Below are 16,734 nucleotides of genomic sequence, written 5' to 3' on the forward strand. Positions count from 1 at the left end.
TCATAAACCTAGGTGTCAAAAAGCAGAGAAATAAATAAGTATGTCTTTATGGAATTTTCTCTGATGATTAATAAAAACTGTTTAATAATTATAGTTGTTAAGTGTAATCTCATCCAACCCCATATATATGGTGCCTGATGCACCAAGATTCGTGCAAGAATGGGCCTTCCTTCCCCTGGCTGTCGGCACCACCTTCACTCCATCCGGGAGCCTCCTTTCTGCCTTTTCTCTGGCCCAGAGCCGTCTTTACGCATTCCCAAGCTGTCCAGAGGCCCTGAGCTGCTCAGGCGATGTTCAATGCCTCTGTTGTTGCCATGGTGACGACATTGTTTGACATGTATGCAAATTAAACCACCATCTTTGGTGGTTTAACTTGCATACTCACTTCCGATTGGCTGATGGGCATCACAAAGGTTCAGTCAATTTGCATCTTTCTCTTTTATTAGTGTAGATGTATATGTTATATATAGATATATATTATGTACTATTACATATATTATAAAATATTTACAAAGATAGAAAAAATATAAAGGATAAGATAGATTTTAGATTTTTCTCACTTTTCAAAGTATTGTCATTGAAGACCATTGCTCTGTATAATAACCCAACACCATTTGAAGAGTTGCTATTAAAGTCCTACACCCAGGTCAGGGTGATGACCTTCCATCTCATCCCAGAACCATCTCAGTGGTTGGCAAACTCATTAGTCAACAGAGCCAAATATTAACAGTACAACCATTGAAATTTCTTTTGAGAGCCAAAATTTTTAAACTTAAACTTCTTCTAATGCCACTTCTTCAAAATAGACTTGCCCAGGCCGTGGTATTTTGTGGAAGAGCCACACTCAAGGGGCCAAAGAGCCACATGTGGCTCACGAGCCACAGTTTGCCGACCACTGACCTAGCTGAAGAGAATCTTGGCAATCATACTATCCAGCCCCTCCATTGAACAGAGGAGGAGACTATGAGATTAAGGGGCTTTTGCCTAAAGACCTAATTTCCAAGAGGACTCAGATTCTGATGAGATCTTTTACGTATTTAAAGTCTGGTATACTTGAACTAAGAGAGTGTATGTTCAGTGTTCTCACCACACACACAGACAAATGGTAACTATGAGAGGTTATGGATATGTTAATTTGTGGTAATAATTACACAAGGTATACTTTTATCAATACACATCGTATACCATGTATGTGTGTGTGTATACAATTTTTATTTGTAAATAATACTTTTAAAAAGCTGGAAAAGGCAGTGTAAAGTAGATATGTGATAACAATGAGCCAAGCTTAGAAATTGTTTTACCAAATAGAGGTGTGATTTGGTAGCAAAAGTGTTATATTCTCCCCCACAAAAAAGTTGAGATTGAAAAAGAATTTTAAGGGGGCAAGTGGAGCTTTTTGCAGATGAGGATGAAGGACACCAGGACCAGTAGATGCTCAGGGAGAGGTCGGGTCTAAGTGAGAGTGGGAGACCCGGGAAGTATCGGGAGCTGCGTTTTAAACTGGAATTCCAGATTCCCACGTTGCAGCCTTCAACCTGGTGCTAACTCATCCTTCAGACATGAAGAAGCCCGACTTCGTGCTTCAGGGGTTTTGGTGAAGCCTTTTAAGGGAACCAAATGAATCCACTATTGTGCTTCACCTACAACTGCTCCAGCAATGCCCTTTCAGTGGGCAGCTTTATTTTCCCAGATGTGCAGTTTGTTCACAGGGGAGTTATGAGTAATTAGCTCATAAAAGGAGTATCCACATGAATGAATAACTGCAAGGCACCTGTTGTCAACAGCTGATTTTTGTCTCCTCGCTGAAATTATAAAGAGCTTGAGAATATGAAGCCGGGTTTTCTTCTTTTAAAAGCTGGTGACACCTACAGATTTAGGTTCACACTGAAAACAACTGTGTGAATAGAGACTAGGTGGCAATGCTTACCTTTATGTCTAATGAAAGGAAAGTGTCAAGAGTTCAGACAAACACCAGCTACCTTCAGGGATTAGGGCTGTGTTATGATTGTCATGGGCCTCAGGCACTTTTGTCTTCATGGGTCCCTTTCTTCATTAAACAAAGAAAAAAAGGGGGAATTGTATTTTACAACTGTATTAGTATGAAGATGAATAAAACCCAAACTGGATTTAGTATTATATAGTTACTAGAGGCCCAGTGCATGAAATTCCTGCACAGGTTGGGGGAAGTGTTCCTCAGCCCAGCCTGCACCCTCTCCAATCTGGGACCCCTCAAGGGGTGTCTGACTGTTCAGTGGGATCAGGTCTAAACAGGCAGTCAGACACCTCTCTCACAATCCAGGACTGCTGACTCCCAACTGCTCCCCTCCCTGCCTTCCTGAGTGCCCCTAACTGCTTCTGCCTACCAGCCTGATCACCCCCTAACCACTCCCCTGCCAGCCTGATTAATGCTTAACTGCTCCCCTGCCAGCCTGTTTGCCTCCAACTTCCCTCCTCTGCCAGCCTGGTCACCCCTAACTGCCTTCTCCTGCAGGGTTGATTGCCCCCAACTGCCCTTCCTTGCAGGCCTGGTCCCTCCCAACTGCCCTCCCCTGCTGGCCATCTTTTGGTGCCATCTTGTGTCTACATGGGAGCAGAATCTTTGACCACATGGGAGCAGCCATCTTATGTGTTGGAGTGATAGTCAATCTGCATATTACTCTTTTATTAGATAGGGTAGAGGCTTGATGTGCATGTGTGGAGGGGGGGGCCCGCAGCTGGTTTGCCCTGAAGGGTGTCCTAGATCAGGGTGGGGATTTGCTTGGGGTGTGGGACGGCCTGGGCAAGGGGCCTGTGGTGGTTTGCAGGCCAGCCACACTCCCCGGTGACCTAAGCGGAAGCCCTGGGATCTGGAATTTATTTTCTACAATTGAAACTTTGTAGCCTGGAGCAGAGCCAAGCCTCCTGCTCACTCCGTGACAGCAGCCATTTCTGTTGGAATTTATGTATCTTCTATAATTGAAACTTTGTAGCCTGGAGTGGAGGCCTAAGTGGTTCAGGGCTGCAGAAGCTTGGCTTCCTCCATCGCCTGGGGCAACCCTAGCCTCCTGCTCTTCCAGCTCAGTGGCTGCTGCCATTTTTGTTGGAATTTATTTACCTTCTATAATTGAAACTTTATAGCCTTGAGTCCAGGCCTGGGCCTGCCAGGGTTTGTGGAAAGCTTGGCTTCCTCCATTTCCCAAGCCTCCCTCTGTGGCCACAGCCATCTTGGTTAGGGTTAATTTGCATACTCACTCTGATTGTCTGGTGGGCATGGCTGTGGGCATGACTTGTGGGTATAGCAGCGTGATAGTTAATTTGCATATTTCTCTTTTATTAGATAGCATTATAATATTCATTTTATCCCTTCTGAGCATTGAAATTTTAAATGTTTACATTTCTGTGGGCTCCCAAAAGTGAGGTGGGCGCCAGCTTCACTCCCTCTGTGCCTAATGGATGGCCTGTCTAAGACGATGGGCACAGAACCTTCATAAACTACATATGGCTTCACCTCTCTTTACCCGCATTGTAATACTGAGCAATGAGGGTAGCCCCTTAAACTTTTTTTTTTCTTTAATACATTTTTATTGATTTTAGAGAGGGAGAGAGAGAAACATCAATGTTGAGAGAATCATTGATGGGCTGCCTCCTGCATGGCCCACACTGGGGATCGAGCCCACAACCTTGGCATGTGCCCTGACCAGGAATCCAACTCTAGTCTCCTGGTGCACAGGTGGATGCTTAATCACTGAGCCATGTGGGCTGGGAAAAAATTTTTTTCTTGATGCTTCTTTCTGAGCAACAGGTGGCTCAAGGATTCCTTTCTCCTGAAGTAACACCACTTGGCCTAGAAAAGCCAGGTGGGCGTCCCCAGCCAGCAAGCCGTGTGGGGTTGACAACTTTACTTTCTAAACCTTACTCTTTCCACTTTGTTCAGATATTACGTTTTAAAAACTGGTGCTCTGCAGGGCTGCTCATGTAGGTTCTCTCAGCCATAGCATGATGACCACAAGGCAGGTGACCGAATCCAAAATTAATTCCTCAGTGATGCTGAAAGACTGTGCCTTTGTTTTTGAAAGTATAGTCAACTGGAAAATGGAGTCAACTGTCAGACCAGTTTATCCATTGTGGGGACACAAGGCTTTGTTGAGTGTCATACAGTGGGAAAACAAACATGGGAACAATGACACCTAAGTTATGCCAGGCTTAACTTGTTCCACCTACAAATGATGATGGAACAATGCTGTTGCCTCTTACTGGCTAATGAACTAAAGGCAACAATGGGTGGAAACGTGTATATACCCGTTGCTCATAAATCAGTCTGTAATGGGGCCTTTGTAGAAACTGAGATAGTGATTTGCAGAGGGCTTGGTTTTAAGGGGGCAGGGCTGAATTTAGTCTTTACTTATGGTTGCTATCTTTCTTTTCTTCTTCCATTGAGAATTTTACTTTCCGAATCTTCCTTTGTCAACATTGCTCAAAAGTTGCATTTTTAAAGCTGGTGCTCTACTCTGATTTCCCCCAGTGTGATCTTCTCTCTTTGAACTCTATTCATGTGCCACAGTTCATTCCCTATTCTAAAGGTCATTTGAAAGCATTTATAGGCCACTAGTTTTCTTTGAATATAACTGAATGAACCAAAGTTTAATTTGAAGAGTCTCTTGATTTCCCATAAATTATTCAAATTACCTCAAAAGTAATTAACTCTTTCTAATATTACTGAAAACAAAAAGACAAGTATGATATACTGATACAAGAATAATCTCAATTCTTTGGAACAATTAGAATATTTTTCACATCTAATGGAATCTTAGGTAAACATCCTAATTTTTTTTTTCTTGAAATCTAGTACTTCATTGCATCAGTGGCAAAATAGTATACCCATTTAATGGACCCATAACAAGCAGTAGCAATATTATTAAGTCGATTGTTTTACCTGTCAATCACATAAACTCTATGTCATATAAGTTAATTCCTTTAACTGCTGTTATCGAATATTTTGTCTTATATGTCTTAAAATCTACATCCAAGGAATTTTCCTATGTAAATTGCATCATTAAATTTTTGTTTTTAAAGAAAATTTAATTGGAATATATGACTTCCCTACATTCTCTCTCTCTCTTTACATCCCCTTTCCACAGTAGGCTTACGTATGTTATTGTGTCAAAAACATTTACTGTAAAATAATCTCAACAATTCTCTTAGTATTTGGATATCTTTGCTAGAAAACCTTTCATTGCAACACCCCAGCAAATCTCTAGGTATTTCCCTAATGCAAAAAACTAAGTACTTGAGATCACATAATCTCCTTAATTTGAACCAGAGGGTTCCTTTATTAATTCAAGAGAATGAATGCTCAAGATTAGAATGTGAAGGATATGGTAGAGGGAAGATTTCAGGGTTAGGGAAAACTGGCCTGATCCTCTTCTTCCCGTCACTGTAGTTTCCTAACTGTATCTCGCTGGAGTCCTTGATGCTCTTGCATTTAAATGATCATTCTGAGAAAGCCACCAGAACACCCACAGCAGTTCTATTACCAAGGCAGTTTTACTTCTTGTGTTTCTGGAAGCAACAATAAAATGATAAGCTGACCTGTCTATATTTGAAGTGTCCAACTGAATCTATATGAAGTGCAACACAAGATTCCTTATTATGGTGTCGCCAAAGGTAATAGTATTAAGAAATCAGCCAAGGAAGTTATGCATCATTTCACCCATAACTTCATAAACTGCCATTAGAATTAATGTAAACGTAGAGGGGTGTAATCCTAAACTGATTATGTCGTATTACTCCATTTTCAGGCACTATATTTAGAAGGCACAGCTTAAGGTTTTTCTCATGCAGGGTAAAGTTCAACTATCCAGTCAGCTCCTAACAGTATTTCACCATTTACTAAGGAGAGTCACGTAAAAAGGAAATTCCTACTTGTAACTATGCCTTTTCAGTAATCCACATGGAACCTGTGGATGATTCCATCAGAGCCGGCATAACTCATTTGATTTGGAAAAGGATGCTTAATACTGAGTCAGATCCTTCTGTGGGTGAAGCAGGACATGCTTAAACGCTGCCTTAACAATTTCAGGTCACGCAGACATTTTTGTGCACACTAAAACTTTGCAATAACATGATCTACTAATGGAGATAAAGTTATGTACAAACCAGAGCCAGATGAAATACTAATGGAGATCTTAGTATCCTGAGTTGTTAATGGACTTTCCATATATATGTACTTTAAAAAAATATATTTTATTGATTTTTTACAGAGAGGAAGAGAGAGATAGAGAGAAACATCGATGAGAGAGAGACATTGATCAGCTGCCTCCTGCACATCCCCCACTGGGGATGTGCCCACAACCAATGTAGGTGCCCTTGCCCAGAATCGATCCTGGGACCCTTCACTCCGCAGGCCGGCGCTCTATCCACTAAGCCAAACCGGTTTTGGCTATATGTACTTTTTAAATTATTGGGGTGACCTTGGTTAATAAGATTATACAGGTTTTGAGTGTACAGTTCTATGACATATCATTTGCATATTGCATTGTGTGCCCACCACCCAAAGTCAAATCTTCTGTTACCATATATTTAACCCCCTTTACGCTTTATTATTCCCCACCCCCTTTCCTCTGGTAACCACCATGCTGTTGTCTGTGTTTGTGAGTTTTTATTTGCTTGTTTTTCTTCTTTGTTCATTTTTTTCTTTTCAGTTTTATATCCCATATATTAGTGAAATCATATGGTAACTTTTCTGTCTGACTTATTTTGCATAGCATGATATCCTCAAAATCCATCCATGTTATTACAAATGGCAGTGTTTCATCTTACCTTATGGCTGAGTAGTATTTCATTATATATATATATATATATATATATATATATATATATATATATATATATATATATATATACTCCAAATTTGTAATCCATGGAGTTCTGGAGTTAACAATTTATGGTATTACTCCTCCACTTACCAGCTCTGTGTCATTGGGTAAGTTACCTAACCACTCTGTGCTCACTGTCTTCCTCCATGAAGAGGGCATGATGGTAACAGCCATACTGCCCCATGGCTTGTAGAGTCAGATAAAATGGGAGAATGCATGTGAAGTGATTGGCAGAGTGTCAGCATAGAGTGACATTCAGATAATTATTTTTTTACTCTCTTCCTAACTAAATACTGTGTTTTGCAAAAACTATATATAATGTAGTTTTATATATGTAGTATTATATATAGTTTTGGCTCAGTGGTTGAAGAGTTAGCCCGCAGACTAAAGGACCATGGGTTTGATTCTGGTCAAGGGCACGTAATTCCATTGCAGGCTCAATATTGGCTCTGGTCTGGGTGCAGACTGGAGGCAACCAATCTCTCACATTGATGCCTCCCCCCCCCCCCCCCGTAAGTATATAAATTTTTAAATTAAAAGGAGGAGAAGAAAACTAGCCCTTACTTGCTACATATCAAATGGTGTGTTAGGCTCTGCATCGGCAGCCTCTCGCTTTATCTTCTCAGCAGTAGTCCAAAATTTACCTCCATTTTACAGACGAGAAGACAAAAGCTCTGTGAGTTTAAGGTCATGGAAACAGCCTTGCTGGACCCCAGTCTGTCTGGCTCCCAGGCCCAGGCCCTTCTCTGGACACCCTTCCTCTAGATCCTCTCTGCAGGCCCTGCTGGCTCTGGTGCGCTGGTTCCTCTGGGGCTGCTGAGAGGCAGGGCTTACTTTGCTCTCACAAACTCAGTCTGTCCTTTTGTTTACAATTCCGTGGCTTTTCTTTACATTCCACAACCGCAGACCTTCCACGTGTCGTGTTCCCCCTGCATCGTATTTTATGTCCTCTGGGTTCTAGTCACATTTAGACCAGTATAAACAGTTCCATTTTCTCTTTCCCTAATCCTGTCTCTCTTTTAATAAAAAGTTATGTACAAACCAGAGCCAGAAAGCTACCTTGGCCAGTGGAATACATTAATCTGTTTTTATGTTGAAAGTATAAATTGTCCTTGGAGGTTTGCCCTGTCCCTCCTCTCCTGAGAGTCTGTATTCATGATCAAATAATGCACAGGGCTTAGCCTCTTGAGAAGACCCACATTTTCACTTTCAAAGATGTCTCACTTTTATTATAACAATTTGGTAGTTGTTGCTATAGAAACAAATGTCCCATATAAAATGTTGCTGTTAATTACAAAGAGTCACATTCAAAGTGGTCCAAGAGTTTTAAAAAGTGCTTATTAAAAAATGAATAAAAGCTGATCTTAAACATTCTATTCTCAGAAACACTTTGCCCAAAATAATGTTAGTTGAATCTAACGCCAGGTAAAATACAGCAGGAGGTAAATCAACAAGTTTTTAAAAATAACATCAGCTCTGGCCAGTTTTGCTCAGTAGTTAGCGCGTCAGCCTGCAGACCAAAGAGTCTCAGGTTCGATTCTGGTCAAGGGCTCAATCAATCCGTGGCTCTGGTTGGGGTATGAACTGGAGGCAACCAATCAATATGTCTCTCTCACATCATTGTTTCTCTCACCACTCCCCCTCCCCCCCTAAAAAAAAAAATCAATGGAAAAAATGTCCTCAGGTGAGGATTAAAAAGAATTATAATATCAAATCATCAGAGTGAATGAAAGTAGACTAATATTAGAACATCTGTTATATATACACCATAGATCACTCTGAAGAAATAAGTAGCAACAGCCCCTAATAAAGAGTGCACCACCCCTGAAGCCAAGAATCTTCTAAAAACATCACAAATTTTGGTAATTTTAATTAAAATATTATTTTAAGCAAAATGCCTTTTACTGCTATCTATAATAAATAAAGATGTATTATACAAATGGTCGTTATGCTGTGAAGTGTAACCACCGACCACTTAATACCTGGATCACAAATCAGCAGGAGGGTGGGGCAGTGAGCTACAAGCAGGCAGTGGAGAGCTATAGGAGGGAGCAGGGCAGCAAGCTATGAGGGGGAAGGGGGAAGCTACAGGAGGGCAGGGAAGTGGGCGGAGAGCTACTGGCGAGCAACTGGCATACGGATTCGTGCACCGGGCTACTAGTGTGTAAGTAAAAGGAGTAAAAATCTAGATTTTGGCTTTTATATGTTTCAAAAGCATAGTTGGACCATGTATCCTTGTAATGGTAACTTTCCTAATGGACACTTGGCAAGAAGACATTCATTTGATTTGCTAATAGTGTCTACTTTATAAAATAGTATTCCCTATGACAAGCAATTTTAAGATAGAATTATATCTATATAGCTATATATCCATATCTGTCTGTCCATGAGTGCCATTTGTTTTTAGTTCTAGATTTTTTTGTTTTAGATTTTGTTGTTTTAGATTTTAACCACCTGTGTCTCACTCTTTTCGTTTGTGAGAGAGAATATGGAAAGCAAATAAAGGGAGGATTTGAAGGATTACCTTCACCCATTACACCCTCCTCTGTGAATAAGTAGAAAACTGAGCAAATTACTTCATCTCAAATTAAATTGGTACATACACATATGAAGCTATAGGTTAGTGAGCCAAGCGTGTAATGGTGAAGCTAGAGGTGGAAGTTCTAAAACAGACCCTCTCCCAGAAATTTCCGGTGAGGCCAGAGGGACCCCATGGGTGCAGCCCGGAGCACATGCGTTCACCACCCCTGTCATCTTACCTCAAAATCTCAGAACTCTGCGTTTTTAGATGAGAGAAAATGCAGACAGAGCAATCTACAAAGAAGGTTCTTGACCAGAATCTGTAGTGTGCACAGAGGATAGAGTGTTCTCTTTCAATCTTGGCTGATGTTCTGAACTGTCAGTGCTTCTACTGATAAGAATTCTGGGATGTGCCAAAGCAATCGCTAAGATGAATCTATGCCTTCCATGCTTCATGCATACATCTTTTTTCAAAATTTATCTTTATTGTTGAAAGTATTACAGATGTCCTCTGTTTATTTGTGGCATTTTTTCCCCCATTGACCCTTTCTACCTCATACCACCTTCCCAGGCCTTCACCACTATAGTCTGTGTCCATGGGGCTATACATATAAGTATATAAGTTCCCTGGTTAATCACTCCCCTGCCATCACCCTCCCCCCAACTTTCCCTCTGAAATTCACCAGTCTGTTCCATGCTTCTATACCTCTGGTTCTGTTTTATTTTATGCATACATCTTTAAGAGTTGAAAGCATTATACTTTTTAGTGCTTTGTACCAGTTCCTTAAGTCTTCCTGGATTTGAGCTCTGAGAAATGGAAACTGGTCCACATGAATGCTTCTTTATGGGCCACTATGGTAGGAATAAGCAAGCGATGGGTCATCCTTCTTTTGAAGGAATTGGATAACTGGAATTTTCTTACAGTGAATCAGCTCTCCCAGTCTATTTCATCCCAGACATACTCCTGTGGTATGTAAACACTCAAGGTGGTAGTAGCTCATGCTTATCTGTTTTATTCTTTCTGTGCTTATGTTGACAATGGACTTCTTAATCATAAGACCCCAAAATTTAAGAACTTTTATAAAATAAAATTTGTTAAATTAATTCCATTGCTGTGGAAACGAAAGCTCCAGAGTTCCACAGTTAATGGCACAGACCACTAAGTCCTAAGTTATGTTATTAACATTTATTTTTATTTAAGTGTAGTTGATATACAATCTTATATTGGTTTTATTAATTTCAGATGTATAATATAGTGATTCAACATTTTTATGCCTTAAAATGTGATCACCCCACTAATTCGAGCACCATGTACATTTACTACAATATTGTTGACTCTATTCCCTTTCCCCTTTTTCAACCATCCCTCCCCCCCTCCCCCCCGCAATTCTGGTAACCATCTCTTGGGTGTCTGTTTCTAATGAGTTTGTTTTTGTTTTGTTTGTTTTGTTTTTAGATTCCACATATTTGTCTTTCTCTGCCTGACTTATTTCACTTAGCATAGTACCTTCTAAATCTACCTATATTGTTGAAAATGGCAAGATTTCATTCATTTGTATTGCTGCATAAAATTCCAGTGTGTGTGTATGTGTGTATGTATCCCATCTTCTTTATCCATTCATCTATTGATGGACACCTAGGTTGCTTCCATATTTTGACTATGCAAATAATGCAGCATTGAACATAGAGGTGCAGATTATCTTTTCACATTAATGTTCTCATTTCCTTTGCATAAATACCCAGGAATGGAATTGCTGGGAGACTATATATATATATATATATATATATATATATATATATATTAGGCTTTTTTCTTCAGTGTTACACTGCAGTCCATGAGAAAACCCTGCGATGCACCACGTGATGCCTTTTTGCTGCCCTAATGGTCATTTAACACAGAAATGAGCCAACTGAATGTTCAAAGATAAGCAGTTACACAGTGAAGTGCAAAGTTTTTTGCCTATCACCATCTCAAAAATTTAAAAAATGATAATGCCTTGTATTATGCCTGGCTACTATATCTTGTAAGTTTAAAAAAGTAAGTTATAGAACCGTATGTAAATAATGAGCTAATCTATGTTTTAAATATGTGTTTAAATACATATACAAAAGTCTGAAAGAGCACTATGTTAACAATGTTTATCTCTGAAGGTCGAATTACAGAGAGACGTCCACTTTGGAGTCGTTGTTTAAATATTTTATAGACATAATTTTAAGCTAAAATTCAATAAAGCTACTTCAGAAAGAAAGGGTCAGGCTGGCTGATGTTAATGATGGAAGTTGGTATGAAATTACTAGGCCGTTTAAGCGCAGTCTATGAGCTATTAGGATCTCATCAGCGTTTATTGGCATTACTTGATGACCATTGGGCAGAAGGGCCTGGCACAGCAGCAGGTGTTCAATAAATGTCAGGTATTAGCATTCGTTCATTTTATTGACAGTTCATTTTATTCGTTCACTTTATTGACAGTTTATTGTGTGTTAAGAGAATTGGTCCCAGCGGTGAAGGAGCACACACTGTGGGACAGACAGAAATGACTGTCACATTGCGCCCTAACCCGGCCATGGGAGGATTATGCACAGAGCAGGGGTTTCCTTCACCGAGTGTGTGAAAGGGGAAAGTTGCTGATCTGGACATAGGGGGAAGCCCACATCATTGACACATTTTACACAGGAATCTAACTTTCGGAATCAGTGAGTCAGTGTCTTCCTTTAAAACACATCTATAGAAATTCCCCGTCGTAGTAAGTCAAAACAAGTGACTCAGAGCCTCTAGTAGTTTGTGAGAGAAGACAGGGGATCAGGACAGCGTTCCTGAGAAGTTGCTAACTCAGACTACTACAGTTCTTACCCCAGGGCTCCCGAATTCAGTTACTCATTGATACACAGATCAGTGTAAACTAACTCATGAAAATCTAGAGATAATCCTTTCTCTTTTTAAAAAATAAGGGTACCCAATCATTGTTTGTGCTTTTTCCTTTAAGGGCTGCCCAGTCATCCTGCATACTACCTGCAAACCCTCAGCTCCCAGGTTTAATGTGGGAGCTGATCCCTAATCTCCCACCCCGCCGGCCCTGCCCCGCCCCGCCGCGCCTTGTCATTCCTGCAAGACTGTTCCATTCCACTGAGAGCTTCCATTCCTTAGCTCTCCATGCTGCCCAGGAGCCAGGTTTATTGAACACCCTGCTTTTTAGTCTATAGAGGGGGAAACAGAACACACACGCACACACAATCACAACTCATACTAACATGCAACCCTATCTCCATTGGTCTATGGGGGGAAAAAGTTATTTTCCGTTATCAGTTTTTGAAAGTTGTGGGGAAAGCCCAGTTCATCACTTGGCTGCCCAGGAAGGGGCTTGAGCCCAGAGAGATGCAGAGGGCGGGGCTTGGTTAGGGGGAGGGGCGGGGCGGGCCCTTGCAGCTTCCAGGCCGAGCCACGCCTCCTCTCTCTCCTCTCTCCTGCCCCGCTGGCCCGGCTGGGCCGGGCTGAGACTCTTATTTTGAAGGGCCGCCGCCGGCAGAGCCTTCCCCGGGGCTCACTGAGTCACGGCGCGCATATAGCCCGGTACCTGCGGGCGCCGCTGCCCCAGAGGCTGCACCGATCCGGGACCGGAGAGCCACGGGGATCCCCCGAGACCCGAGGTAGGCTGGGGAGCCCGCCCTGGGCTGGAAGAAGGGGATGCATAAAGGGAGTGGAGGGCGCAGGTTGGCCAAAGAGTTGGGGGTGGGAAGACTGTAAAAGGGGAAGAGGGGAAGTGTTTTGGGGGAGGTGGCGGCAAAATTTGTAAATACAGAGTTTCCACCACCGACGGTCCCCTCGCCGAGCTGCCTTCCTCCCTGGTCTGGTCTGTGCACGCACCACTGAGAGCTGAGCTCCGGGCGCGAATTTGGCATCCTAACGGGGGATGCTTTGCTGCCACGAGTGATCCCGTCCGCGCTCCTACTAGTGACTTCCCTGAGCCCATCCCTCCTTTAATCGTAGCCCCTCTCCTAGGGGATCGGACCTGGCTTAGGGGGGCAGAACCCGTGGGGCTGGCAGAGATGGGGGGAGGGGGGGGAGGGTAGGGAAAGGATGATCTCATTCCCTGGGGGAAGGAGGGATCCATCCATCCCCAGCCAAGCCTGGGCGCCACCTCCTCGCCCCTCTCCAAACCCACCTCCTTGCTTTAAGAAAGGTGCACCCGCCTTGACGCCCCTCAAAGAGAGTTTGTGGCTTGGGGGACTCGCCCCGGCTGGGGCGGTGGCCCGCACACAGTAGGTGCGGTTCCAGGCTTTGCTGCTCAGCTCTACCCCTGCCCGGGGGTCGCTCCGGCTTTGTTAGCCCAGGCTGGGGTGCGGGTCTGACCAGGACGAGGCTGCAGCCTTAGCAGCGGCTGGAAGGACTCTGAGCGCTCTGCTGGCCTCTAACCCGGGGCTGGGGCTTCTCTCATTTGCCTTATTTAACATTTGGGGGCATAACTTTCCCGAATGCTGAGTGGCCCAGGACTCTGGAAAGGAAAGTTGGGTCACTTGAGCTCGGATCCACTTTGGGACTTTGCACTCGCCGGGGACCCAAGAGGGGGTAGGGGTGGGGAGCAGAGGCAGGGTCTCCTCATCCTGCAGGGCCAGGTTTTGCTCTAGCAGGCCCGAACTAGTCACACTCTATTGCTGGTCTGCAGGCTGCAAGCAAAACACCAGGACCGCCTTGCATTCATTCACCCGTCAGGCCCGGGAGCCTTTAGGGGTCCCACGCTAGCTGGCTCCACATTTTGATTTGCAGTCACAGAGAACCGGCGTGAGAAAAGCAGTCATGGAATGGAATAGTATGTTCCTGGAAAAGCTACCCTCTCCCCTGGCCTCTGCCCCCAAGCCCCCCACTGCAGTCCTTCAGACTTAGCAATGGTCTCACCACCTCTAGAAACTGCTAAGCTTTGCCTTGAAGGATAGTTTCTTGGTTTGTGTGGTGAAGGCTCCTGTCAGAACTGTCTCAATAGCCAACACTAAAGGAAAACTGGCCAGTTGACTGTCCAGGGAGTTTGGTTTGATTGCTTCAACCTCAACAAAAAGGCACCAGCTTTTTTGCATCCCAAGGAAAGAGGTTTGACCTCAAGACCTGGCAGACTTGGATCCAGTGAGAAGAGGTTTGAGGAAACTTTTCCTCCTAATTGGTTTATATTGATTGACATAAGAGGTAGTTTAAAGTATCTTGTATTGTGATTGTAAGAGTTATGCCTTAAGAGGGAGGAAGTTACTAAGTGGTTAGTACACCCTTGAAGTACGTATGATGAATTGACAAGAGCTATATAACCAACATATTTTTCAATTCTTGAGCTTTATCTTTTAACTTATTCCACTTATTATATATATAAATAAAATTTGTTTACATTTTCATCTTTAGAATAAGCATCGGGATAGGTTGCCCAGTGCCGACAACACATCCATTAATAGGAAATTCGACATGTGCAATGAATAACAAAATATGCCAACATCCTAACCATCTCTGTGGCGGTGTGAAAAGTTGATGCTCTGTAGGGAGAGATGGGTAGGTGGTGGAGAATAGTGTCACTTTATTTTTTGTGACTGCTGAAACCCATGAATCATAGAATTCTGACAGCTGGTATGCTACAGGCAGCTGGTCTGATGCACCTGCTTTGAACGCTGTGATAACTGAATGCTTCGCCTGTCCCAGGTGAGGACGCCGACTTTGTAAACAATAGGTAGCTGTCCTGGGCAGAGCAGCCCTGGCTGCTTCAGGAGGGCCTGTGGGCTCTGGCTTTTCGTTGACTTCTTAAACTTTTCAGATAGAATAAAAAATGAATACTACTTATATGATGTATTGTGGCTGATGTTTAAAACTTTTATGTAGAACAGTTATAGTATTTGTACTACTTTTGAGAATAGTTGGTCTTTTTTCCCCCCCTAAAATATATTTTTCCCTAGATGATAGTAAATGTTATATTCTGCTATAGTTGAAACAACTGTATAGGTAGTGAATGACAATGCATTTCCTGGAAATTATCAAGGAGTCTACGCTGCTCAAGGTACTAAAAGTCATCATTTCAAGAGGAAGTTGTTAATTTGTTTAATTTTTGTCAAAACAATTGTTGGTACACACACACACACACACACACACACACACACATCGATTTCCAGGTTAGTTTCACAATTAAGGAGAACTGTAAAAATGTATGCTAGACATTGTCTCTTCCTTCATGTGTATTTCCACATAAACAATTTCACATCAAAATGCATTATGCTCCTTCAGCATTTATTTCAAAAGATCCAGATAAACATTGGATAGCACGATTCACTATATTTCTAAAATCACCTACTGTTTAATAGCCTGCAAAATAATTATCTTCTTCAAGTAAATGGGGGAAGGGGATCGATGCTAAATATGCACTTTTAAAATTTAGGAATATGTATAAAGAGCCCTAAACTCTTCTTTGAAAGTGTTCCCAGTACATTATGCTGATTAGCTCACTCCAATAATATCGAGAACAAGAAATGGAACTCTACCAGGTTTTAAAGAGGGATGTAGGGAACCTAAGAATGTTGCCCAGGATCATAATAAAACTGAGGCACTGGGTTCTGCCTAGTTCTGTGTCCTGGGTTTTTGGCCCTCGAAAGTCTTTGAGAGCGTACACTAATACAAGGCTTCTCATTTTTATTTTTATTCTTATTTTTTTTAAACAGGGAATGCTCTGTATCAGATTTTGTCAAAGGAAAAACAATGAGAGATGGTAGATGAGAAAGGTCTCATCCAAGGAGATGTTATGAGTGGGAAGCACTAGCCCGGTCAGGTGGCAATGGCATGGAGATAACAGGGAAGTAAGGCAGGCCTGAGGTGGCGGGGGAGGAGACGGGTTACCCGGTGCTGAAGCCAGCGGAAGGCACAGCTTTCTGCCCAGCCCCATCCACCAGGAAAGGCACAGGTCACTTCCCGAGCAGTAAGTCGTAGCTGCCTTGCGGGTTCTGTGCTTTAGGGTTAGCTGTGATTGTTAACATAGGCCATCCAGTTAGGGGAGGCTCTTACTTGTGTGTTTTGGGTAAGGACTACAAGGAAACAAACCGAGCATGTGAAGTGGTTAGTTAATGTCAGTTCTCCGTCTCCCTCTGAATGTGCACTGGCCCCACTGCCAGCGCTCCGCCGCTATGGTAAGCGAAGAGGGTGATTTTCACCCTTTGGCATGGACTTCTGGGCGGAAAGGCTTCTTGGATGGAAAAGGTTTCCTCCTGCGGGAGCAGCTGCCATTTGCAGACAAGGTGTGTCAGCCAGCAGAAATGCGCCAATGGCCGCTTTCTGGTTTCTGTTGGCATCACTGTGCAATGTTTTTTCCATATAGAAGAGTTCAAAAATAGACTCAGAGGAAGGCAC

General features: G+C 42.7%; 1 protein-coding gene across 3 annotated transcripts in view; it reads left to right on the forward strand.

Annotated features, from left to right (window-relative positions):
* PALLD (palladin, cytoskeletal associated protein) overlaps positions 1-16,734 on the forward strand; it is a 386,711-nt gene that overhangs the window by 285,092 nt on the left and 84,885 nt on the right. Inside the window, exon 1 of one of the 3 annotated variants that reach the window (XM_084883728.1) lies at positions 12,865-13,019. The exons of the other annotated variants lie outside the window; for them this stretch is intronic. The gene's annotated coding sequence lies outside the window, so the exon portion shown is untranslated. Of the gene's footprint in view, positions 1-12,864; positions 13,020-16,734 lie in introns of those variants that run through there. 3 annotated transcript variants of the gene reach the window in all.

Source organism: Pipistrellus hanaki, assembly GCF_964339955.1.
Source record: "Pipistrellus hanaki genome assembly, chromosome: 5".
Taxonomy (NCBI): domain Eukaryota; kingdom Metazoa; phylum Chordata; class Mammalia; order Chiroptera; family Vespertilionidae; genus Pipistrellus; species Pipistrellus hanaki.